The following is a 10,310-nucleotide window of genomic DNA, read 5'->3' as shown; positions in this document are numbered from 1 at the left end:
GTGAGAAAGACCGCAGGGCAGGGGTGGAGACAGAGGCGCTCTCCTCTCCCTCTCCTCTCCTCTCCTCCTCCTATCCTCTCCTGACTACTCCGCCCTCTCTCCTCTCCTCTCCTCGCCTCTCCTGACTACTCCCCCTCTCTTCTCTCCCCCTCTCTCTTCTCCTCTTCCTCTCCTGACTAACCCTCTCCCTCTCTCCACTTCTCCTCTCCTGACACTCCTCTCCTCTCTCCTCTCTCCGCCATACTACTCCTCCCCTCTCTCCTCTCCTCTCCTGACTACTCTCCCCTCTTCTCCTCTCCTCTCTCCTTCTCCTGACTACTCCTCTCCTCTCTCCTCTCTGCTCTCCTGACTGCTTCCTTCCCTCTCTCCTCTCCTGGCTACTCTCCCTCTCTGCGAACCCTCTCCTCTCTCCTCTCTGGCGACTCCTCTTCTTCTCCTCTCCTGCAACCAGCATCTCCTTCTCCCTCCTCCTGACTACTCCCTCGCCTCAAATCTCCTCCTCCCGTCCCTTGAACTAACTCAAATCCCTGTCTCCACCCTGAACTTTCCCTCCGCCCTCACTCAGACTTCTAGCACCTCTTTTATACTGTACTGGCTCCTCTCACCACTAAAACTACTCTCCTCTCTCCTCCCCCCTCTCTCCTCTCCCCTGCTCCTGACTAACCTCTACTCATCCCTACCTATAGCTCTTCTCGGTGACCAACTCAACGAACCAACACGACTATTGCCTCCCCATCTCAATATACATAAATCCTTCCTCATCCTCCTCTCGTCGTCTCCTCTCTTCCCTCCTCCTGCAACCCTAACTCCATCAACTCTCCCTCTCACTGCTCTACCTCTCTGCTACTAATCCCCGTGCTCCTTCTAATGGTCTCCTCTCTCCTCTCTCGCGAACCCCTGCTCTGCCTTTCTTCCGCCCTACTCCCCTCACCTCAAGCTTATCCGCACCTCTGCGATGCCACCCACTTCTCCCTCTTCTCCTCCTTCCACTATCCATCACATATCTTTCCTCTCACTCTGCACTCCTCTCCCTTTGTCTAGACTACACTCCTCTCCTCTCTCCTCTCACTGACTTCTCTTCCCCTCTCCCTCTCGAACTACTTATAGGCTTCCCTCCTTCCTCTACACACCTCATCCATAGACTACCGCCTCCTTCCCTGCTCTCCTCTCCTCTCCTTTTACCTGCACTACTCCTTCCCCTCTCTCCTATGCCCTCCTCTCCCTGACTACATCCTTCCACTATCTTCACCTCTCTATATCTCCGGGGGCTAAAATCCTCTCCTCTCTCTTCTCAAAACCCTACTCCTCTCTCTTCTCATCGCCCTCCTGCACTCTCAACCCATGCGCTCATTTATCCCGCACCATCATACTCTCCTATCCTCCCTACAACACTCTTTCACTAAACGTATCCTACTCCTTACATAACTAAAGACTTCTACCCTCCATCCCCTCTCCCCTCCCTCATCGCTCCCAACACAACCTCATTCACCTACTACTCTCACACCCAACACCTCGACCTACACTCTCCCTCTCCTCATCTCCTCTTACACCATCAACCACAGAACGACAATTCCGTCTCTCCCTCCTCTTCATCCTCTCCCTCTCCGACTACTCTCTCCTCCTCCTCTCCTGAGCTACTCCTCCCCTTCTCCTTTCCTGATCCTCCTCTCCTCTCCTGACTACTCCTCTCCTTCCCTCCTGACTACTCCTCTCGTCCTCTCTCTCTGACTACCCCTCTCCGTCCTCTCCTCTCCTGAACTAACCTGCTCTCATCTCTCCTCTCCTGAATCTTGTCCATCTCCTGTAACCCCCCTCCTCTCCCTCCCAAGCTGAACCCACTACTCACTCTCCCGCATCCCTCTCCTTGGGCACTACATACCATCTTCATCTCTCCTCTCCTACTACTCTCCTCATCTCTCCTCTCCCATACTCCTCCTCCCTCCTTCCCCTCTCTCCTCCGCTCCTGAACTACTCCGTCTCCTCTCGCTATCTTAACTCCCTCCTCTCCTTCCTGGAACTACCTCACTCCTCTGGCTCCTGCTCCTGACTACTCCTCTCCCTCTTCTCCTCCTTCTCTGACATACTCCTCCTCTCTCCTCTCCCTCCGACTACTTCTCCCTCCTCTCTCCTCTCCTCTTTCTCTCTGCACTCCTCTCCTCTCTCCTCTCGCTATACTCCTCCTAACCCCTCTCCTCTCATGCCTCTCCGACTCACTCGTACACCTCTTCTCTCCTCGCTACTCCCTCCTCTCTCCTTCTCATGCACCCCATCTCCTCTCTCCTCTCCTACTACCTTCTCCTCTCTCCTCTCCTGACTGCTCCCCCTCTCTCCTTCCTGGACTAACTTCCTCCTCCTCCTCTCCCTCTACGACTCCTCTCATCTCCTCTCCTGAACCTTACTGCTCTCCTCTCTCTCTCTGCTAACTGCCTCCTCCCTTTCTCTCCCTCTCCTCTCCCTACTACTCCCCTCTCTCTCCACACTCCTCTCCTCTCTCCTCTCCGACTATCCTCTCCCTCTCCTCTCTCTGACTACTCTCTCCTCCTATCGCACCCTTCTCTCTCTCCGTGAACCTCTCCCCCCTGAACTACTCCGTCTCCCTCTCCTGACTACCCTGCCTCCTTTCTCCCTCTCCTGGACTACGCCTCTCCTCTCTGCCTCTCGTCCCTGACTAACTCTTCCTCTCTCCTCTCCTCTCTCCCTCCTGACTAACTCATCCCCCTCTCTCTAAGAAACCTCTCCTGGATCTACTCGCTCCTCACGTGCCCAAACCTCTCCTGACTTAAGCTCAAACCCCTCTCTCTCAACCGAACTCTCTTCTCCTCTCTCCTCTCCTCACTAGCATTACCCTAAAGATCCCCCTCTTCCGTCTCCTGAACTAACTCCTGCTCCCTTCCCCTCTGCCTTCCCTTGTAATCTACAAGCTGAAATGGTCTATTGTCTAAGTCTCCTCCCTCTCTCCCCTCCCTCCGTGACATAACTCCTTCTCATACTCCCTCTCTTCCTCTCACTCTGAACTAACTCGTCCACGACTCCATGCTAGCTTCTCTCTCCGTGTCGCCCCCTTCACCTATACATCCACAGCGACAATAGACAGCTCGATGAGACATCAAGCATGAAACCTCTAATCCATACCGCCCTGGCTTCCTAGAACGATTACAGACAAACAATACGGCCAACAGTCAAATAATTTACCAACCCTTCCCAATACTGGCCGACGATTATCTGGAAAACGGACAGTAATGCAAAAGATTGAATTAAAGATAAAAATGTCTTTCCCCAGCTTTAAAACTTCATTAGCAAAAGAAGTCCCAAACATTTGGGAATTTAGTATGACTAGTTGGTCCTATCTTTTTAATAACTTACTGGTTTTAGTCTATTGGTAGGTATGAGCTATTTGTATTAGATAAGATCATATAGCTTACACAATGGATTGAGTACCAAATACTAGTTTTGATTCATTTGTATATCTTCCTTTTGACAACCTACACAACCATACTACCCTTTTTTTGCATATTTTGTTAGTATAACTTAATAAGGTCACGATCAAACTTGCAAGTTGAAAACCCTTTGTCCCTGGGCTTCTCCCTCCCAACCCAAGCTATTTTTGTATTGACGTGTACGAGTTCTTGCTACCCTCCAAAGCAAGAGTCTGCCAAATGGATAGTAGCTGTTTGAATAGTAATCTATATGGCTATCATATATGGGACCCCTCAAATCTCATCTCCGAATTGCAGAAGCCCTTATAAACTTTCTTGCGCAAGTTGCGACGCCATATTGTGTTAGATGTGAGAGCTTTAATCGATAGGCGAAATGCGTCTCCGTTACCATCCATAAATGGATAGTCCTATTTGTGAATACTAAATTATGTCGTTATTTGCTGAGTCACTGTTATTTTTGGTTCACATTTTGCTTTTTTTTTATTAGATGATTTATTCCCAAAACTCATACGGTTTTTAATTCCAAAATCAATAAAACCAATCTTGAAGCCATAGTCGGCCTGTTTTCCCTCTTCTCTTTCTTCGACCTCCTGCGTGTTAGAGACCCATACCCCTCGTCTCTCAACGTACCTATCCATCCTACTTGAACTCGATTGATGTACCCCTTAACCCCAAGAGACACATGCATTGGTCCCTTAAAAACACAGAAAGCTCGAGATATATCTGAAGTATGAAGAATAGCCCACCGGAGGAGCAGGGATAAAAATTCTGATGATAATCAAGCCAGGCAAGAAGGGTAGGGAAGTCCCTATATAAATAAACTGCACAGAATCAGGAAGATGGATAGAGCTATGGTAAATAACGCACCAAAGCATGAGGAGAGAAATAGTTATTATAATAACCCCACAGAGAGAATAATGCTTGCAATGAGTATGAATAAGCCCCAACAAAGAATGTATGTAATTCCCATTAAGCACAAGACGAAAGAACGGTCGTAAAATATGATAATAATGACCAGGAGCTTGTAATCGCTAGGGAGAGTAATAGCGGAATAATTCGGAGAGATGTATTATAATAAGCACAGAGCAGGGAGAAAAAAGTAAAAGTAACAGTCAGTATCTGGTGTGGCCACCAGCTGCATTAAGTACTGCAGTGTATCGTCTCCTCATGGACTGCACCAGATTTGCCAGTTCTTGCTGTGAGATGTTACCCCACTCTTCCACCAAGGCACCTGCAAGTTCCCGGACATTTCTGGGGGGAATGGCCCTAGCCCTCACCCTCCGATCCAACAGGTCCCAGATGTGCTCAATGGGACTGAGATCCAGGGCCTTCGCTGGCCATGGCAGAACACTGACATTCCTGTCTTGCAGGAAATCATGCACAGAACGAGCAGTATGGCTGGTGGCATTGTCATGCTGGACGGTCATGTCAGGATGAGCCTGCAGGAAGGGTACCACATGAGGGAGGAGGATGTCTTCCCTGTAACGCACAGCGTTGAGATTGCCTGCAATGACAACAAGCTCAGTCCGATGATGCTGTGACACACCGCCCCAGACCATGACGGGCCCTCCACCTCCAAATCGATCCCGCTCCAGAGTACAGGCCTCGGTGTAACGCTCATTCCTTTGACGATAAACGCGAATCRGACCATCACCCCWMGTGAGACAAAACCGCGACTCGTCAGTGAAGAGCACTTTTTMCCWGTRCTGTCTGGTCCAGCYACGGTYGSTTTGTGCCCWTAGGCYACGTTGTTGCRGGTGATGTCTGGTGAGGACCTGCCTTACAACAGGCCTACAAGCCCTCAGTCCAGCCTCTCTCAGCCTATTGCGGACAGTCTGAGCACTGATGGAGGGATTGTGCGTTCCCGGTGTAACTCGGACAGTTGTTGTTGCCGTCCTCTACCTGTCCCGCAGGTGTGATGTTCGGATGTACCGATCCTGTGCAGGTGTTGTTACACGTGGTCTGCCACTGCGAGGACGATCAGCTGTCTGTCTTGTCTCCCTGTAGCTCTGTCTTAGGCGTCTCACAGTACGGACATTGCAATTTATTGCCCTGGCCACATCTGCAGTCCTCATGCCTCTTTGCAGAATGCCTAAAGCACGTTCACACAGATGAGAAGGGACCCTGGGCATCTTTCTTTTGGTGTTTTTCAGAGTCAGTAGAAAGGCCTCTTTAGTGTCCTAAGTTATCATAACTGTGACTTTAATTGCCTACTGTCTGTAAGCTGTTAGTGTCTTAACGACCGTTCCACAGGCACATCTTCATTAATTGTTTATGGTTCATTGAACCAGCATGGGAAACAGTGTTTAAACCCTTTACAATGAAGATCTGTGAAGTGATTTAGATTTTTACGAATTATCTTTGAAAGACAGGGCCCTGAAAAAGGAACGTTTCCTTTTTTGCTCAGTTTATCACCAAATGTAGCCTATTATTAGCTGAATATAAAGGGAAAGCATGCCGGATCCCAATGCATTTATAAACTACCACATATCCGGGCCAGTAGACATTCTGTTCGGGCAGTAGATTTTTGAACCTTAAGTAAATCTATCAAAATCAATGTAAAAATTCTAAGGTCATGCTAATTTAAAAGATAGCTAGTCATTATAAGCCTTGTTCTGTATGGAATACAGGTCATTATGGAGGTCTTTATGGGACACAGGACAGATCATTATGGGACACAGGACAGGTCATTATGGGACACAGGACAGGTCATTATGGGACACAGGACAGGTCATTATGGGACACAGGTCAGGTCATTATGGAGGTCTTTATGGGACACAGGACAGATCATTATGGGACATAGGACAGGTCATTATGGGACATAGGACAGGTCTTTATGGGACACAGGACATGTCATTATGGGACACAGGTAAGCATTAGGGAAGTCTTATGGGACACGAGCCGACAGATCATTATGGGACAATAGGACAGGTCATATATGGGACATAAGGACAGGTCTTTATGGACACGTTAGGAAGGTTCATTATGGGACATTAGGGACAGGTCGTTATGGGCACAGGACAGGTTCTTTATGGGACACAGGACGGTCGAGTTATGGATAGCACGACAGTCATTATGGGACACTTAGGCAAGACAGGTCATTATGGCGACAAGCAGGTCATAGGTAGGGTCTTTTGAACGGCAGGATCATGCGGACGACTAGAACAGGTCCATTTAATGGACAAGACAGGTTTGGGCAAATCATTATGGGACACAGGACATGTCTTTATAAGAGGTAATGGACCAGCTAGGACAGGTCATTATGGACGAACAGCATATGGACACAGATGTCATTTACTGGGAACAGCGACAGTTCATGATTGGACACAGCGACAGTCATTATGGGACATAGGACAGGTCATTATGGGACACAGGACATGTCATTATGGAACACAGGTCAGGTCATTATGGAGGTCTTTATGGGACACAGGACAGGTCATTATGGGACACAGGACAGGTCTTTATGGGACATAGGACAGGTCATTATGGGACACAGGACAGGTCATTATGGAACACAGGACAGGTCATTATGCGACACAGGACAGGTCATTATGCGACACAGGACAGGTCATTATGGAGCACAGGACAGGTCATTATGCGACACAGGACAGGTCATTATGGAGCACAGGACAGGTCATTATAGGTGCATAGTGACCAAAAATTGGTGCCACCAAATCATGTGCTGTTGCCATCAACTGAACCGCTGATACCACTGTAGCAGCCAGTGGAAACAGTGTAGAACCCTGAGGTTAGTTAGTAATCGGGGAAGGGAGAGGCGTAGCGAGCTACTCCATCACCGTGAAAAAACATGGAAGATCCTGTCGTAATTAAACAGTCAACAGGACTGCTCAACATCAATCGACTGGATATGGTTGATATAACATTGTCAGGTATTTGTTATAACTTTTGATTTAAATCATTACACAATTTTATTTTATAGGAAACAAACTATGGGATTACACGTCTACAACATAACAAAAATGTGTCACACTAAATGTGTTTAAGATCTATTTTCTCAGATTTGTCTTAAGCCTTGACTGAATATGTACAGAACCTTTGTAAAGTATTCACACCCCTTGACTTATTTTGTTGTCACAGTCTGAATTCAGAACGTGTAAGGACTGACGCTGGAGAAGAGAAGCAGGTAGGGGGAGTTGAACGTTTAATGTGGAACAGACATCGAACGGGACAGGAAAAGCGTCAGAACCAGGTAACAAAATGACGAACATTAATCTTGAAGCAGGGAACAGAGCTTGGGAACAGACAGATATAGAGGAGGTAATGACACAGGTGATTGAGTCCAGGTGAGTCCAATAATCGCTGATGCGCGTGACGGGGAAAGGCAGGTGTGCGTAATGACGGTGGTAGGAGTGCGTAATGCTGGGGAGCCTGGCGCCCTCGAGCGTCAGGGTGTGACAAACGGATTAAATGTATGTTTTTATGTATCACCCAGCTACACACAATACCCCATAATGACAAAGTGAAAACATGTTTTTAGAAATGTTTGCAAATGTAGTAAAAATGAAATGGATAAGGTCAATACATGTTAGTATCACCTTTGGTAGCGATTAAAGCTGCAAGTCTTCCTGGGTAAGTCTCTAAGAGAATTCCACATCTGGATTGAACAATATCTGTCCATTATTATTTTCAAAATTCTTCAAGCGATGTCACATTGGTTGTTGATCATTACTTAACAGACATGTTCATATCTTGCCATAGAATTTCAAGCAGATTTAACTCAACACTGTAACTCGGCTGCTCTGGAACATTCAATGTCGTCTTGGTAAGCAACTCCAGTATCAATTTGGACTTGTGTTTTAGGTTATTGACAAGCGTACTCTTAACATGATGCAGCCACCACTATGCTTGAAAATACACCTCCCAAGTGGCGCAGTGGTCTAAAGGATCTGCATCGCAGTGCCACTAGAGATCCTGGTTCGAGTCCAGGGACTGTTGTTGCCGGCCGTGACCGGGAGACCCATGGGCGACGCACAATTGGCCCAGCGTCGTCTGGGTTCGGGGAGGGTTTGGCTGGCAGGGATGATCTTGACCCATCGCGCACTAGCAACTCCTGTGGTGGGCCGGGTGCAATACACAGTCGCCAGGTGTACAGTGTTTCCTCTGACACATTGGTGTGGCTGGCTTCCGGGCTAAGCGGGCATTGCATCAAGAAGCAGTGCAGCTTGGCTGTGTTGTGTTTTGGAGTATGCATGGCTCTCGACCTTCACCTCTCCTGAGTCCGTACTGGAGTTGCAGCAATGGGACAAGACTGCAACTACCAATTGGGGAGAAAAAGGGGTAAACAATTTTTAAAATAATTAAGAAAATATGGAGAGTACTCAGTAATGTTTTGTATTTTATTTACCGCAAACTTAACACTTTGTATTCAGGACAAAAAATGAATTGCTTTGCCACATTTTTTTCAGTATTAATTTAAGTTCCTTGTTGCAAACAGGATGCATGTTTTGGAATATTGTTATTCTGTACAGGCTTCTTTCTTTTCACTCTGTTATTTAGGTTAGTGTTGTGGTGTAACTACAATGTTGTTGATCCATCCTCAGTTTTCTCCTATCACAGCTATTCAACTCTGGAACTGTTTTAAAGTCACTATTGGCCTCATGGTGAAATCCCTGAGCAGTTTCCTTCCTCTCCGGCAACTGAGTTAGGAAGGACGCCTGTATGTTTGTAGTGACTGGGTGTATTGATACACCATCCAAAGTTTAATTAATTACTTCACCAGGCTCAATAGGTGCCTTTGAGAGGCGTTGGAAAACCTCCCTTGTCTTTGTGGTTGAATCTGTGTTTGAAATTCACTGCTGGACTGAGGGACGTTACAGATAATTGTATGTGTGGGGTAAAGAGATGAGGTAGTCATTAAAAAATCATGTTAAACACTATTCACTACTCACACAGAGTGAGTCCATGCAACTTAATATGTGACTTGTTTATGCAAATGTTTACTCCTGAACATATTTAGGCTTGTCATAACAAAGGGGTTGAATAGTGTTTGACTCAAGACATTTCAGATGTACATTTTTCATTCATTTGTAAAAATTGCGAATAACAGAATTCCACTTGGACATGATGGGCTATTGTGTGTAGGCCAGTGACACACAAATCTACACGTCATCCATTTTAAATTCAGGCTGTTACACAACAAAATGTGGAAAAAGTCAAGGGGTGTGAATACTTTCTGCAGGCTCTGTATCTACACAGTAGCTCTTGGAATAAGGGAGATAAAACATGTCCGCCTGCTTCGATGGTACTGGGTCATTCAGCGGGCAAATACACAACCAGGAAGGAATCCCCACACACTATATTTAAACATAAAACTTTTCACTGACAGGAAATATGGGGAGGAGAGAGGATTTAGTCATCACTTCACCTGAGCTGTTAATTGCCTCAGCAAGACTCCAACTGTCACAATCCAGGTGTCCCACTGCAGTCAAACAGGACTACAGATCTCCGCAGTAACTGGAAGTGGTCTGTAAAAAGAGGAATACAAAAAGCAAAGCCTAGGTGAAACAGCCAAGTTTGAGTCCTATCGCTTTATAGAGAGTAGATTACAAGACGTTGTTGTAGATTACAGGATGTTGTTGTAGATTACAGGACGTTGTTGTAGATTACACGTGTTGTAGATTACAAGACGTTGTTGTAGATTACAAGACGTTGTTGTAGATTACAAGACGTTGTTGTAGATTACAAGACGTTGTTGTAGATTACAAGACGTTGTTGTAGATTACAGGACGTTGTTGTAGATTACAGGACGTTGTTGTAGATTACAGGACAGCTTGTTGTAGATTACAGGACGTTGTTGTAGATTACAGGACGTTGGTTGTAGACAAGTGTGTTAAAAAAAAACGATACAGGACG

Source organism: Salvelinus sp. IW2-2015, linkage group LG20, assembly GCF_002910315.2.
Source record: "Salvelinus sp. IW2-2015 linkage group LG20, ASM291031v2, whole genome shotgun sequence".
In the NCBI taxonomy this organism is placed as follows: domain Eukaryota; kingdom Metazoa; phylum Chordata; class Actinopteri; order Salmoniformes; family Salmonidae; genus Salvelinus; species Salvelinus sp. IW2-2015.
The sequence above is the reverse complement of the archived record's forward strand: the minus strand, read 5'-3'. Positions refer to the sequence as shown.